Source organism: Cetorhinus maximus, chromosome 8 (genome assembly GCF_964194155.1).
Source record: "Cetorhinus maximus chromosome 8, sCetMax3.hap1.1, whole genome shotgun sequence".
Classification (NCBI taxonomy): domain Eukaryota; kingdom Metazoa; phylum Chordata; class Chondrichthyes; order Lamniformes; family Cetorhinidae; genus Cetorhinus; species Cetorhinus maximus.
Window position 1 is genome coordinate 102,449,951 of NC_135886.1, and position 16,888 is coordinate 102,466,838.

Below are 16,888 nucleotides of genomic sequence, written 5' to 3' on the forward strand. Positions count from 1 at the left end.
AAGAAAAAAAATGCTCTTTTCATTATTTGTCAAATGATGATATTTTTGTTAAACACATAAGGGAAAACATTTTTTACATGTAAATCACTGTGGTAGTATCAGTCATATATCTTTTAGTTGTGGTTACAGTAAAAACAAATATGCAGCCCAACCTGTTAAATTTTCAGGTATTGTTGATGTCGTATTCTGGGACATGATGTGCATGCACCATTTTACATTTTAATGTATAAGTTGTGCTTTTAAGTGGGGAGAGAGTGTAGTATATTGTGGAGCTATCCCCTGTGCTGCTGTTTCTGTTGAGGAGGTTTGAATAAAGTTCTTCAATATGGCTGCTTACAGTGAGTCCACATGGTGAGGTTTTTTTCTCAGAGCAGAGGTATAGCCACCAATGGTGGAACGATTAACATTGGGCTACTCAAGAGGCCAGAATTAGAGCAACAGAGATATCTCAGGTGGCTGTGGGGCTAGAGGAGGTTACAGAGATAGTGGGGGTGGGGGGGCGGCAAGGCTATAGAGGAATTTGAAAACAAGGATGAGAATTTTAAAGTCAAGATGTTGCTTGACTGGGAGCTAATGTAGGTCAGTGAGCACAGGGGTCAATAAATGAACTGGACTTGGAGTTCAGAAACAGGCAGCAGAGTTTTGGCAGGGCTGAATGCAGGAGACCAACCAGGAGTGCATTGGAGTAGTCATGTTTGGAGGTATCAAAGGGTTTCAGCAGTAGATTAGCTGAGACTGAGGGCGAAGTCAGGCGATATAATGGAGGTAGTCATAAGCGGTCTTAGTGTCAGCATGAATGTGTGGTAGGAAGCTCTTCTCGGGGTCAAATATGGCACCAAGATTGTGAACAGACTGGCTTAATTTTAGACTATTGCCAGGGAGATGGATAGGGTTGGTAGCTAAGAAACAGAGTTTGGAGTGGAGGTCGAAAACAATACCTTTAGTCTTCCTGATATTTAAATGGAGGAAATTTCTGCTCATCCAGTACTGGATGTTGGATAAGCAGTGTGATAATTTAGCAACAATAGAGGAGTCAAGAAGATTGGTGAAGAAGTAGAGAGCTGGATGTTGTCAATGTACATGTGAAAACCAGTGCTCTGCATTCAGCTGTGTCACCAAGGGATAGCATATAGGTGAGAAATAGGAAGGGGCCAAGGGTTGATTCTTGGGGGAGACCAGAGACGATGGTACGGGAGTAGGAAGGGAAGCCATGGCAAGTAATACTCTGGACATGATTGGATAGATAAGATTGGAACTAGGTGGGAGATGTCCTACCCACCTAGATGAGAGTGGAGAGGTGTTGAAGGAGGTCAACCGTGTCAAAAGATCCAGGCTGGTGGAGAAGGATGAGGAGGGAAAACTTACCTTTGTTACATTCAAATAGAATGTCATTTGTGACTTTGCTAAGAGCTGTTTCACTACTGAAGCAACAACAACTAATGTTTATATATCGCCTTTAATGTAATGAAATGTCAGAAGACAATTCACAGGAGCATTGTAAAACAAAATAGGACACGAAACACATAAAGAGACATTTGATCAGATGACCAAAACCATGGTCAAGGAGGTAGATTTTAAGGAGGGTCTTAAAGGAGGAAAGTCAGGTAGAGTGGTGGAAAGGTTTAGGGAGGGTTTTTCAGGACTTGGTGCCTAGGCAATCGGCCGCCACTGGTGGGGCAATTATAACTGGGGGCAGAATTTGAGGAGCATAGATATCTCAAAGGGCTGTGGGCTGGAAGAGATTACAGAGATAGGGAGGTGCAAAGCTAAATAGGGATTTGAAACATGGATGAGAATTTTAAAACCAAGACAGCGCTGGACCGGGAGCCAGTATAGATCAGCTAGCACAGGGGTGATAGGGGAATGCGACTTACTCCAAGTTAAGACACAGGCAGTAGAGTTTTGGGTGAACTCAAGTTTATGGAGGGTAGAATATGGGAGGCCAGCCAGGAATGCACCGGAATAGTCAAATCTGGAGGTAACAAAGGCACAAATGTGGGTTCAGCAAAAGATGAGCTGAGGCAGGAGGGAAATCGGACGATGTCATGAAGGTGGTAATATGCAGTCTTCTTAATGGCAGGGGCAGAAACCTGATTGGGGGGATTGAAACATAGAGTTCTAGGAAAGATTTGGGCATTGAAAGCACATTCAAGGGCTTTGGAGAGAAAAGGAAGATTGGAGGTGGACAGTCGTTTAGAAGGATGCACTTATTCTCCTATACTATTATGGAAAAACATACATATATAGCACATTGCTCAGAAATATTGCAAATAATTTGTATAATTATTTACTTCAAAGGGCAATATTTGAAGCCGCAGCCATTTTGCAAACACCAACCTCCCACAAACAGATGAGATGATGGCCAGGCAATCCATCTTTTTGCTATGGGGGAAGAATGTTGGCCGGGGCACAATGGGAGGCAGATGGAATCAATTGACCATTTTCCTCTGGCAAATGCACTTCTAATCAGTGCAGCAATGAGAGAATATTGCACTGAATTGTCAGCTTTGACTACGAATGCTTCGTGGGGTTTCAGCCCACAAGCCTCCGTCTCACAGCTGAAAGTCCTATTAGTGAGCCAAGGTGATGCAGAAACTTTTATATCTTTAAGTATCGACGGGTATGATTTTACAGCTGTCTGATAGGTGATGCAGTGAAAACGTTAACTCATTCTGGAAGGATAGATTTATGAGTTTTCCAGTGCGCTGAGGAAATCCTCTCCAATAATGCCATATAATTTCTTAATGTCCCTACCAACTTTTGTCTTCGATCCATTTATTTCTATCTGTCAAGGGATTGTGGTACCAACAGTGAGCCTCACCTGCCAGTCCTGCTGATCAGGAATTCGTAAACTTACTGGGCAGAAAGTCAGAGGTCAGAGCACCCACAATTTCTGAACCTCAGCAGCCATCGGGTGAAGCCCACACTGATGGTGAGAACTCAGAAAGACACCTCCCTTTCCTATATATTTCTCACTCTTCCTTTCAACATTTCAAACCATTTTGCTTTTCCTTGGTCGGTATATCTAATATGGTATATATTAATATTTAATGTGGAATATATATTTAGTAGGGAATATTTAATTTGCAATTTCTGTCACATATATCTGTAAAATGTTCCATTTTCTTTACATTTTGCACTTTGAGTTTTCATCTCTCCCCGCACTGCTTCCTTGAAATCTGCTCCATGTATTTTATTGACATTCTCTCAGCTCTCGGCTGAGTTGAGTTGAATTGAATGACATTATCTTCGCTGCCTCTCAGGTGCCTGACAGCCTCCAAATTTTGCAACTTCTCAGGTTCAATACTTAACACTTATCATTCCATCAGATACTCTGCCAAGAAGCTGGCCTGCACAAATTCTGTGAATTTAACTCCTCCTTTTCACAGATCCTCATCAATTTCTGGGTAATTAAGATCAGCCATAATTACTAACCTTCCATCCTTCAGTGCTCTGCATGTTTGCTTGTATAATTCCCATAATTTCTTCCTCTTCCCTTATTATCTCTAGCAATTCCCAATTAACTTCTTTTCCTTGGTGTCACAAGTTACCGCCCTGATAGGCTCCGTCTTCTCCACATGCGATGTTAAATCACATCATGTGAGATCATTTTTTATAAAAATAATTCCCCAGTCTATTTTTCCAATCTCCTCCAAGCATTTTAAACCTCCAGAGCAATTCATTTTCACTCCAAGACTTTAATCATGTAAAATTCTATTGTAGAGAATCCACTGGGACAAAGACTGGATTTGACACGGGGGACAAGTTCCCTAACCCACTCCCTATCCGGCATACATATAAGGGGCGAGCCTAGCCCTGTTTGGTGGGCTCTCCCTGCAGCTATTTAAAGGCTGTTAATTGGCTGAAGGCTAGCTGCCCATCAGGGAGGAAGTCCCACCTCTGAGGGCTGCTGACCAATCAAATGGCCAGCAGCTCTCTGGTCCGAGCAACACCACCAGGCGTGTTGGCCACTGCAAGGACTGCAACGAGTCCCTTAGAGAAGTGAACTGCAATGGAGCTGGACTTTAAGGTAAGTATGGGTTTTTTGCTAGGGCAAGGCTGGCAGACGCTGGCAAGGGAGATGAGATGGGTGGGGATGACGAGGTGGACAGGGCAGGAGGGTGGGCGAGGGCACACTCCAGGGTGGGAAGATTGGTGTGGCCTCCATTTGGCACAGTGGGCCCATGAGGAAAGCAACTCCTTCCTCTGTCCAGCCATCAGCCCGTCCAGTGAAACCTGGCAAACTTGGCACTGACCACCCATTGCTGAGGGCAAAATCCCAGAGTGAGAAAAGAGGCTCTTAATTGGCCACTTAAGGGCTTCAACTGGGGCGTAGGCAGGTGGGCCTCTCAATGCCTCCCCCGCCATGGGTAAAACAGGACTGTAATTTCAAAGGAACACACGCCTGCACATTACATGGTACAATATCCCTGAACTTATAAGGTAGTACAAAAGATACTGGGTGGAATTTTTCATGCCCGCTGGCACCGGGCATGTTTGGCAGCATGAGCAGACAATATGGCGAGCGAGAAGGCCAAAATTTGGTTTCACAACATCGTGAAACCTGTTTGCAATCGTCCACTCTACCCATCAATGGCGGGCCACGTTTCCCGCCGTTAGGTATCTGGAACCTCATTGTAATACATCTGCATTGCATTATAAGCCCAGCTTATCAGAATCATCCCCCCACGCTGGGTCATCCAAGAACATCGATGTGTTTCACAACTGTACATAAGCGACGTGCACCTGGCAAGCTGCAATTCGCTCGGGGCTTCAAGGTTTGTTTGCCCATCTTGCTTTAGGCAGCACTCGTAGTCGTCAGCGCCAGGCTTCGCAGACAGCACCACATCACTTATAGGGTGGCTCAAGGGCAGGTCCCTACCTACCAGACCAGTTGTAAGGCAGGGGCGGCTTTTCAATGGTTGCAGGGCGAGGGCTTGCTGGGGAAGGGGAGAAGTGGCCTCAGGCAAGGGCTGTACTGGAGAAGGGGGTATCCAAGCATGTGTGGGGGCACAAATTGATCTGTGCAAGTGGCCTCAAGATGGTGAGGACTGAGGAGGCAGTCTCCAGGGGAGAGCAGTCCAGATGGAGATGGGAGAGTGTGTTTGAGAGAGTGAGTGGCGAGTTGAGCTGGCAGTGAGTGAGATGCCAGTGAATGTGTGGCGAGTGTGAGATTAGAGTGATGAGGTGATTACCTTACCCTGGCGGCCTGGGTGAGTTCATTCATCCTCTTTCTGCATTGGATGGCCAACCTCTTCGGTGTTGCATTGGCACTGATCACCACTCCCATTGCCTACCAAGCCAGAGTGGCAATGTTGCTGCCCCTCCTGCAGCCAGAGCGGGGGTAGAGGACATCACAGTGGGCCTCCACGACATCCGAAAGGCGCTCAAGGGATGCACAACCAGGGGGCTTGCAGTCTTCTTGCCTTTCGGGGCTATGCCTTCTTTGCAACTGTCCGGGGCTGGAAGCACTGAGAGGTATATGCGTTCAGCTGTGATGTAGTGACGAGATGATGGCGTGGCAAGTGAATCAGAGCCCACCCACCCTCGAAATAGCATGTTTCCTGGGAATGCATGATTAATGAGGCGGGATTTGGATGATACGGCGTAAAAAGCCGCCATTGCGGCCGGCGGGTGAAATGTTCTTTTTCCCGCCTACTACCGCACTTAGTGCAAATCTGGGATGATTCTGCCCACTGTAAATAGCACCATAGTTAATTTGCTGAATAAAAGCTGCATGTATCTAGTACACAAATGTCACCCTTCAGGCTTCAAACTCCAGATACTGTAGACATTAAAAAAAATTAAAACATCAAAAAAAATTAAAACATTTAAAAAAAAAAGCAGACATTCTATCCTGGGCCTTAAACACCCTGATATTCACAAGCAATTTACTGGCTTCTAGTTCATTCAGAGAATTTATAAACTGCTACAAATAGCCAGATTTCCAGGTGTACGATTTCAGAAATTGGTTTAAAAGGACAGGCCAAGTTAGCAGATATATATCATGGGCAGAGTTTGTCGCTCGGCGTGCAGGCACATGCCCGACACACTCGAGCGTAAATAGCTTGCGATAATGTCGGGCGATCGTCCTGATGTCATGGTGCACTATATTTCAGTCGGCACGCCCACCGACAATTAAGAAGGCTATTAAGCCCATTAACGGCACAATTAACTGGGATTTTTCACTGCCCGTCCCACCTTACAGTTGGCGGGCGGGCGAATCGGCCAGGTGGCCTTTGCATTTTTCAGGAAACCTCATCCAAGGGCGAGATGAGGTTTCCATCATTAAATTTTTTTTAAATTAAAAAATGTTTGGACAGAATTTTCATGTTTTATATGTTCTGGTGACTGTTTCTGATGCGTGGGCACTTTTTCCTGGCTTTTAAAATCTTTATTTTTTTTGTATTTAAATTCTTCAGCGCCCTGAGGCAGCTCTCTGCCTTCAGGGAGCGTTCATTCCGCACTTCCCTTGTGCCCACGCTGACTTCAGCGCTTGCCCTCCTCCTGCCCCCAACCCAGGCAGCGCTGATCGTATCAGCACGCACTTCACACTGGCTGGCTGTTAATTAGTCAGCCCACCGAACTGAAAATTCAAATCCATGTGATAAATTAATCTTGATCACTCCAAGGGTGGTTTCCAATTTTATTCCTGCGCATAAGCAAAAACTTTGTGCACGTCATCTGCCCATCACATCTGATCATTTCCTCGACCTTTACACCCTATGGGACCAAGACCTTGTCTGGCTGCTCCACTCATTCAGTGGGACATTAAGGATCCCACGGCACTATTTAAAGGCCAGGGGACTCTTTCAATATCCTAACCAACACACCTCCCTGATCAATTTCACAAACCGGATTAACTTGTAATTTGTCATTGTTTACCAGACTTGCTGTGTTACCCACATAACAGCAGCCTGTACTCTGAAAATAATTCATTAGGTGTGAACCACTTTGGAATGTCCCAAGAGGAATGAGATGGGAATATATAAATGCAAGCTTGTTTTCCTTTCTTTCTTTCTTACATGCTGCAGTGTGGTGCTGAGCATGGGCTACATTACTGGAAGTGATCAAACATTAAAACCAATGCTCCCATCTGACTGTCCCAGTGGGTCAAATGAAGGTGTAAGATCTGGTGTCATAATATGCAGGTTCTCCCAGTGTTCTCTGCAGTATCCCTCTCTCAAACACCTTTAGCAAAAAAAAAATCACACCAACTATGTATTCAATTCATTTCTGTTTGTGGCATTTTGCAGCACACAATATGTCAGATTTGCTAACATAACAACATTTATAATATGCAGGAGTTCACAGTGCATGTGATATGTGGCTTATGTGGAGAAGGGATAAAGTGCAATTCTTTCTTTAAATAAACTTTGGTCTTCAGCAATGTGCATTTTATTGTTGAGAAATTGTTGAAAATGAGATCCAATAAATTTTTTTAAGGATCTCTTATATCACATTGTATCAGGAGCTTGTATCATTGGATGGATGGTTATCGCTTTTTCGCTGCTGACAGACCATTGAAGTTTCAGTAACCCTGGGCTGGTTATTTATTTTTAAGTTTCCTTTATTTATACAGTGCTGACCCACACAACTGAAATAAATATTTCAGCAATTTAAAATGAGAAAAATCAGACAATTTACATGTGTCTGGCTTGTCCTTCGCTCTCTCTCAACTTTTCTCTTCTGCTTTCACAATATTAACATTTGTACCTTGCACTAAAGCAGCCTTTCTGTATTTATTGGTAGTTTACACAAATGAGATTAAAACTCTTCATGGGGTTTATTAGCTGTGGTGCCCAGTTACCAGAAAAACTGGCCTTTGATTGGCTAAAACTGGTTTCAGGGACTATTTTGTTAGCAAATCAAGTGTCCTAACTGTAATGATTGACTTGAGACATTGGCAGGTTGCAAATAAGGGGCTGAATTTTATGGGGTCCTCTGAAGACAGAAATGGAGGCAGGGTGGGCTGTTGGGGGACAGTGCGGGGCGGCGTGTTAATTTTAAGGCACTGACCCTGGTGGTGACAACAATGAGCAGCGCTGGTGGGGAGGGCGGGACAGGAATTCTGCTCTCCCTCCAATTGAGGTCAATTAAGAAGCTGCTTTAGAACTTGTTGAAGGGGGGGAAGTGGGACAGTTAAAGGGCAGACAGGTTTGAGAAGCTATCAGTTTCAGAATAGCTAAGGGGAAGTGGGTACACAGTGGGGCTTCAGTCATGGCTGCCCCAGGGCATCACCCCAGCAGGGTAAGGACGGACTGGGCACTTGATAAGGCAGTGCCCTTGGTGCTGCATAGGTGGCAGGGAGAGTGGGTACTCAGGGCCCAGGCTTTGAATAGGGTCAGCATCCACTGGCATCGTGAGGGCAGAACAGCAGGGAACAAGGGTGCAAAGGACAATTGAGTGGCCACCTTCCCAGGAAATAGGCTCCAGTTGGCAATGGGGCATCACTCTCAGATTTTGTGCCGCATGGCAATGAAGGACAGCACTTTTGCAGAAAGGGCAGAACTCTAGACGCCAGGAGGGCAGAGGAGAGGAAAGAAGGGCAGAAAGACGACAGAAGTCAAAACCTCAATACAGACTTAACCAATCAAGATGGAGCTACCTGGAGATGCCAGAGACCCAGTGTGGCAGAAGACTATGAATTTTCAGACAGATGGCCATAGGCAGCTGTACCCTCATTGCCAAAGACATTGTATCTCACAGCATTGGTCACCATGCTCTGCCGATGGTTGTCAAAGTTACTGTGGCCTTGAAAGTCTTCACTTCTGGCTCCTTCCAAGGATCAACTGTGGACCTGAGTCGCATCTCGGAAACAGTACCACACCATTGCATCTCATATTACACTGATGTCTAACTTGTCAGAGCTGGACAGCACATTCATTTCATAACAGACACAGCCTCACAGAGACCGAGGGCATTGGGTTCTGCCTCCTTCACTGGATTCTCCCAGGACAGGACAGCATTGACTTAATTTATATGACCATCGAGGAACCTAGTGACTAGTCAGTGAGATCCATCAATAGGAAGGGCTTCCACTCCTCGACGTCCAACTGGTCTGCGACCACAACAAGAGCTTTCTCCATGCATGCACTTGCTTTCCTAGCAGCTGCCATGACTCCATCCCCCACCAGTCCAGGCTGCATCAGACCTTCACTCCAACCTCCACGGTCTGTGGATGGATCCTGTGGATGAAATTCCTTCAAAGAGATGGCTACTGAGCCCCCTAAAGGAGCCACCTTCTTGACCGCAGCAGTCCATGTGGTGAAGGTACACCCACAGTGCTGTTAGGGGGGAAGTTTCAGGTTTTTGACCCAGCAACAGTGAAAGAATAACAATATAGTTCCAAGTCAGCAGGTTGTGTTACTTGAAGGGGAATTTGCAGGTGGTGGTGTTTCCATGTCTCTGCAGCCCTTGTCATCCTAGTCAGCAGAGGTCTCAGGTTTGGAGGGTGCTTTCGAAAAAGCTTTGACAGGTTGCTGCTGTGCATCTTGTGCATGGTTCACACTACTGCCACAGTGCACCGGCAATGGAAAGCGTAGTAATTATGGTTTTGGACTGTACCTTTAAGAATAGTCCTGTTATGTAAGATCACATGATCTGTGTAAAACAATGTCCATTATAGAAACCAATTGGCACAGCTACCAGCGATGGTATTGAGAGGCAGAGGACCAAGCCTTCTCGGGCAAAACTGGTTAAGGAAAGTCAGCCTTCATTGGTCAGTGAGATTTCAAAAGGAAGCTGGAAGAGCTCATGTCCTGAAAAAGGAACAAGGCAAAGTATGGCAGAAAGAGCCAGGAGAGTTCAAGGACTGCAACAGGATGAAAAAGGAATGTGTAGGGACTCAATAACCTGAAGAAATGCAGTCTCTCTCAAATAAAAACATGGAAGAACAGCAGAAGAAACTCAAGGAGACCCTGCTAAGTGGCAGAGTTCAAGACGAAGTGAGTAGCCTTCACAAGGAAAAGGAAAGCCTGTTGAAAGACCTTCACACACTACAAGATTCCCTCAGGTCAAAGTCTGTGCCTCTGCAAAAGTATGAAGAGAAACAGAAAAAAATCAGCACCTCTCTGAACAAACTGAAGAACCAGTTGTCTGAGGAGACACAATGTTCAAGTTTCTAGGAGGCAGCTAACAAATACAAAAGGGAGACAGAAGAGCTGAAGAATCAACTAAATGAAGCTAAGAGGCTTTGAAAACAAAAATCGGAGAACTTTCCAAGGATCGAGCAGATTATGATGTTTTGGGAGACTCCGCTACTGAACTAAAATGAGTTAAGATTTCACCTGAGAGAAGTCTGGCCGACAGTGAAGTCAAAATGAAGGACGAGACTAAACTCTGTGGTAGAAAGAAGACGACAAAATGGAAGAAGGTTCCATAAAGATAATAAAATGGTGGCTGGTAGCACCCATAAACACTCGAAGGAGGCAATAAACAAATTATTGAACTGTGCCTACTTTGATATTATTCCAGTACCTCGCAATGGTTTGCTGGATGGTGATGCTGAGATAAAATCAAAGAGGTGCTAGTTCCAAGACCTTATCTGAAAAGAATTCTAGATGCTGTAGACAAATATGAAGAAGTTAATAGGTGATTCGTTGGAAACCAAGCCTGCATGCTTTCTTTTTCACTACAGAATGACCCCCCACACAACAACAGGAGCAACACCTGCAGAATTGTTGATGAGATGCCATCTTAGGACAAGACTGAGACTAATATTTCCAAATTTGGAGGGGAAGGCGGAGAAGAGTCAAGGAAACCAAAAAGCTACACATGACTTGCATTGTCGTGAGAGACAATTTACTGTTGGAGAAGAAGTATATGTGAAGAATTTTGGTGGAAGGCCAAAGTGGTTATGGGGTAAATTAAGTTCAGCGACCGGACCATTATCATACCACATGGAAGTGGAAGGCCGGATCACCTGTAAGTATATGGACCATTTAAGAAAAAGAGAGATACCTCAACAAGATATGGTTCCACCTGTAACCATTACTGAACCAATGTTTCCTGTTGAAGATGCTCAACCAAGGACTGACATGTCTGATGTCTCTATCAGAGGGGAAGACACTGAACTGCAAATGCTCACCGAGGCACCTGATGTTCATGCAATTCCAGAGAATGTGGTTCCTGAGAAAGAATCTGAAGTTGTGGAGTTGCAACGTTCCACACAAATCAGGAAACTACTCGAAAGACTGAACTTGTAAATTTCATGACCTGTGTAATTATAATGTCATGAGATAAATATGCTTGTAAATACAATATGTACAGTAAAGTTAAAGGGGGAGGAATATAGTAATTATGGTTTTGTTAACTGTTGGACTGTACCTTTAAGAATAGTCCTGTGATGTAAGATCACATGATCTGTGTAAACCAATGTGTTAGCAGCGCGGGCTACCTCCAGAGGCAGCGTAGAGGTGGAGCTGAAAGCGCCCGTGTAGTTGCTGCTGGCTGTATTGTAAATAAATCTAATGTTTCCACTTAGAAAGTTGTGTGCAGATCAACTCTATTACAAATAGGCAACTCGGCCACATTACAACAGAAAGCTCAATGTGGTAGTTGGGGTGCCAATCTAATGAGCTGCTTTGGCCTGATTGAGCTTCTTGAGTGTTGTTGTTGGAACTGCTCTCATCCAGGCAAGTGGAGAGTATTCCATCACACTCCTGACTTTGTGCCTTGTAGATGGTGGACAGCCTTTGGGGAATCAGGAAATGAGTTACTCACTGTGGAATTCCCAGCCCCTGACCTGCTCTTGTAGCCACAGTATTTATAAGGTTGGTCTAGTTCAGTTTACGATCAATGATGACCCTCAGGATGTTGACAGTGGGGGATTCAGCAATGGTAATGCCATTGAATGTCAATGGGAGATGGTTAAACTCTCTTTTGTTGGAGATGGCCATTGTTTGACCCTTGTCTGGTGCCAGCCCAAACCAATGTGTTGTCCAGGTCTTGCTGTTTGTGTGCATGACTGCTTTAATGTCTGAGGGGTTGCGAATGGACCTGAACACAGTGCAATCATCAACGATCATCCCCACTTCTAATATTATGATAGAGGGATGATTTTTGTTGAAGCAGCTGAAGATGGATGGGCCTAGGACACTACCTTAAAGAGTACTGCTGCAATAATCATGGAATCATAAAATGGTTACAGAACAGAAGGAGGCCATTTGCCTGCAGTGTCTGTGCTGGCTCTCTGCAAGAACAATTCAATTAGTGTCACTCCCCCGCCTTTTCCCCATAGCCTCCAAATTTTTCCTCCTCAGATAATTGTGAGGAGCTAAGACCACACACTGTATATTTTTATAAACTGTAGATGTGCTCATCGCTATTTCTAAAAAAAATTAAAACTGAACAAAAACCTTCAAAATGGCTGAAACTGTGTCTGTCTATGACCCCTAAACCAAAGAAGCCACTTGGCAGTTTTAGGAAAAACTCAAACCCTGTTATCTCTGAGGAGCCACTAACAACCCCCATGGACTGTACAGCCTAACTTCAAAGAGAGCTATACAAAGGCTATCTGCATTTAATAACCAAGGCTGGCCAGAAGGAGTGGGTCGTCTGCTAAGACAAAGACCCCATAACCTTCCTTTAAATTCCGAATGGTTGAGATAATTAGCAGTCATTGGAATCCAGACAATGGATATACATCGTTTGTCAAAGATGGTGGAGAGGTGGGAGTCATGTAACATGGACCTCTGGCTTGTGGAACAAATAATATTGTCTTGCTGAACTGCATAGTCTCCATCTGCTGTTTAACATCTGACTAGAAGGCCACACTGAAGGAGTCCTAGCCCAGGTTGGACACCTGGCCCCATCTACCCTGCTCCTGCTGGAAATCTGTACCACTACACACAAGACTTTGCATGCCTATCTCATCGTGTGAAGTCAACACCACCAGAAAAGTGAATTATCCAACAATGGTTTTCAGCTCACTGACCCTACCCTGAAGGAATACCTCATTGGACTTTGATTCTGGACTCTGCAATCCATGTAAAACAATGTTTCTTTACTTTGTGGTTTCTGCACTGTAAATCTTTCTTTTCTCTATTCCTCTCTTTACTATCTGAATATGAGGGGGACATTGCGAACCCTCTTTCGCATTTTGAGTGTGTGCAAATAAACTAATCCCTTGACTTCATCCTATCTCAAGTTCTCTATTAATAGAAAATTGGATGGCACCAAAACTGTGGACTTGGGAAATATGCCACTGCTTATAAAGATGGAAACAAAAGTAAAAACACCTTTCTGTTTAGGAACAGGTGGTGAGGGGAGAAATTATTGCTGTTTAAATTAACCCCCCTCCTGTCCATAAAATAATGATCCAATTTACTTTTGAAAGCCATGATTGAATCTGCCTCCACCACACTCTCAGGCAATGCTTTCCAGATCATAACTACTTGCTGTGTAAAAAATATTTTTCCTCATGTCGCCATTGCTTCTTTTGTCAATCAACTTAAATTGCTGCCCTCTGGTTCTCAATCCTTCCACCAATGGGAACAATTGATTGATGTGTGTGTTTTGTATTAAAATTTAACTCAATATATATGCTCCAGTGATTTTAGCTGAATGTGAGAGGGCTAGATTTTCATCTTAGAGGCCAGTAGCGGGCGACAGAAAATTTCCCAGCTCAGTGTGCCCGCCTCGGGAAAAAGTGCCTGCAAAGGTGGGGGGATCGTGTGGTGGTGCTAACTGGGGTTGGGCCCAACCCCCCAAGAAACAGTTTGGAGACAGCCACAGGAGCTGCTGAGGCCCTCACCCCTCACATCCCCTCACCTCCTGACCCATTCCCCATGCCCCATCCATGCCAACCCATGTCTCCCCACCCATCCTCAATGGCCGGTCCTACCCTCAATGTCAACCCAGGCCCTTTCACCCACCCCCAATGGCCCCTCTCCTATGCTCCATGTCAACCCGTGCCCCTCCACCCTGAGAACAATAGAATTAAGCTGTAATTCAACTAGTTTTAATGCTAATCCCAAACATGTCACACATAACACCCTGATCTTAACATTAAAAAGGAATTGCATTTATATAGCCCCTTTTGGGATCTCAGGATGTCCCAAAGCACTTTACAACCAATTAAGTTATTTTGTCAGTATTGTGATATAGAAAACACAGCAGCCAATTTGTGCACAGCAAGCTCCCACAAACAGCATTGAGATAATGACCAGATAATCTGTTCTTAATAATATGAACTGAAATATCATAGAACCTCCTAAATAGGCATCATACATAACACAAGCTCATTGGATAACCATCCTGCTGCTAAACTGTATTTAGCCTTGCTGGACAATGAGTATTAGTACATACACCCCTCTCACATCTATCATGGCAGCACACAGACTTACAAGGCTAGAAATTCTGATCAGCAAAGTTCACCTGCCAGGAAAACCATTCAAACTATATTCTCGTGGGTGTCATTTTTACACAGGCATTAATCCACTTATTTAAAATGAAGGCACACAGGAACATAGCATAAATGAGTTCACATTTATGATGATTTAACTGATGGGAATTTCTATCCTCCAGCCTTGTTTTGTGCTCAGTTCTGTTGATTTTTCTAAACCTTTAATAATTGCCATTACTATGTAGCTAGAGTTTCCCTTTGCTACGTTTATCCTCTGCACTTCCCGCGCCCCCCCCATCAACATGAAAAAATGGCAGAGATGCAATTTTCCAAATGTATCATGAGTACCATGTGTAACATATTTAATGAGATTCACTGCCACAACATATGTAAATCTTGCTTTGCCAGCGAAGGTGCCAACTGTCCTGTTACTGCAGCTGTGAGGTGGCATCATGTATAAAGTTTGATTTGCCTGTAGAAAATCAGAACGGACAAGACGTGTTTGCAACCTGTCATCTGAGCACTGAGAAATGCAGTCACTGTACTCTGCAGCCTACTCCCGATGCCTCTTAAGCAATGCAAATGTGTCAACCATTTAATTTTCAAATTGGCTGAAGATTGTTTCATAGTGCACCACTTTGGGATACCACACGCTCATGCGTGCCTTTAGAGAACTCTTGTTCCTTTGTTTCAGTTTTGATGGTGTTCAGAATTGATTTGGAAAACCTGAATGGCCCAGCTGGGACCAAAAAACAATGAATTGCTAACAATAATTGCTTCTACAGATATTTCACCTCGTCGGTATCTTGCATATTCCATAGCAGTCTTGTTCTTAGCATGCTTCCCAAAATCCCCTCTACACCCTCAAGCAACACATTGCATTCTCTTTCTCAGGCTATTCTACAAGGTTACAGTTTACCTTAGTAAAAAGGCAGAGTAATGTGGTATTATAAGGCTTTGCATCGTACTATTATTTAGACTTGGAAGAATTTAGGAAGAAACCCTGAGAACTGCCTCCCCTGAAGGTTGAGCAAAAAGATTCTGAAGATTATTTGAAGAACAAGATACAGTTTACCTGCCCTCAGGAGTGGGCTGTACACAATCTACTTATGGCTCAATGGGTTTTGCGTAGTTCCACCCTCCCCTCGATTAATTCCTTGGTTTCATTTTACAAGAACAAAGAAGTTATCCTCTCCTACTTATCAAGATCGGCTAACCGGATCATTTGAGACCTCAGGAGGTCGTCATCCCAGTACTTTGGCAAGTTACCCCAGGCAAAGGTAATGATCCTATGCTCAGGATTACAAGCCATGGCCAACGGGGAAGCAGCGAATTTTCGACAGTGATGGCAGAAGAGCTAAAACATTGAAGGGTGACAGCTGTTCACAAGCAGAGGATCTTTCAGGGAGATGATTTGTGTTTCCTTTAAGGATACACGAGAAAGGCAAAGGGAAACCACCTCATGTACCTGTATTCTTTGCCCTATACATAGTGCTCATTGAAATTGAAAATGGGGGATTCTCACAAGCAACCAAACAGGAAAGCAAAGGATTGCGAGGCGTGGTGAAGTGAGGAGAGGACCTGCCCTTAGACAGATCACTACCACTTACCAAGAGTGGGAATGTAAAGGCGACAATAATGTTACCCATTGAATATATTTTGTTATGAGCTCAGTAAAGACCAATAGCTTTAAAAAAAAAGAAATCCGTAATCCCAGTTATTTACTAAAAGAATTAAGCCACAAGATGTTTAAAACAGAAGTTTTTTTTTACTAACAAAACAAACATTAAATATTACCTTAGCTAACCTCCTGACTCTAACATCCAGAATCAACAAAAGTTAAACATGAATTAACAGGCAAATTGCAGTCAGTTATAAACTATAAATTATACATTAAACGGCAGACACATAGAAACTAGGAGCAGGAGTAGGCCATTCGGCCCTTCAAGCCTGCTCCACCATTCATTATGATCATGGCTGATCATCCAACTCAATAGCCTGCTCCCGCTTTCTCTCCATATCCTTTGATCCCTTTCGGCCCAAGAGCTATATCTAACTCCTTCTTGAAAACATACAATGTTTCGGTCTCAACTACTTTGTGTGGTAACGAATTCCACAGGCTCACCACTCTCTGGGTGAAGAAATTTCTCCTCATCTCAGTCCTAAATGGTCTAGTCCATATCCTCAGACTGCGACCACTGGTTATAGACTCCCCCACCATCGAGAACATCCTTCCTGCATCTACCCTGTCTAGTCCTGTTAGAATTTTATAGGTTTCTATGAGATTCCCCCCTCATTCCTCTGAACTCCAGCGAATATAATCCTAATCGACTCAATCTCTCCTCATATGTCAGTCCCGCCATCCCAGGAATCAGTTGGGTAAACCTTCACTGCACTCTCTCTATAGCAAGTACATCCTTCCTCAGATAAGGAGACCAAAACTGCACACAGTATTCCAGGTGTGGTCTCATCAAGGCCCTGTACAATTGCAGCAAGACATCCCTGTTCCTGTACTCGAATCCTCTGGCTATGAAGGCCAAC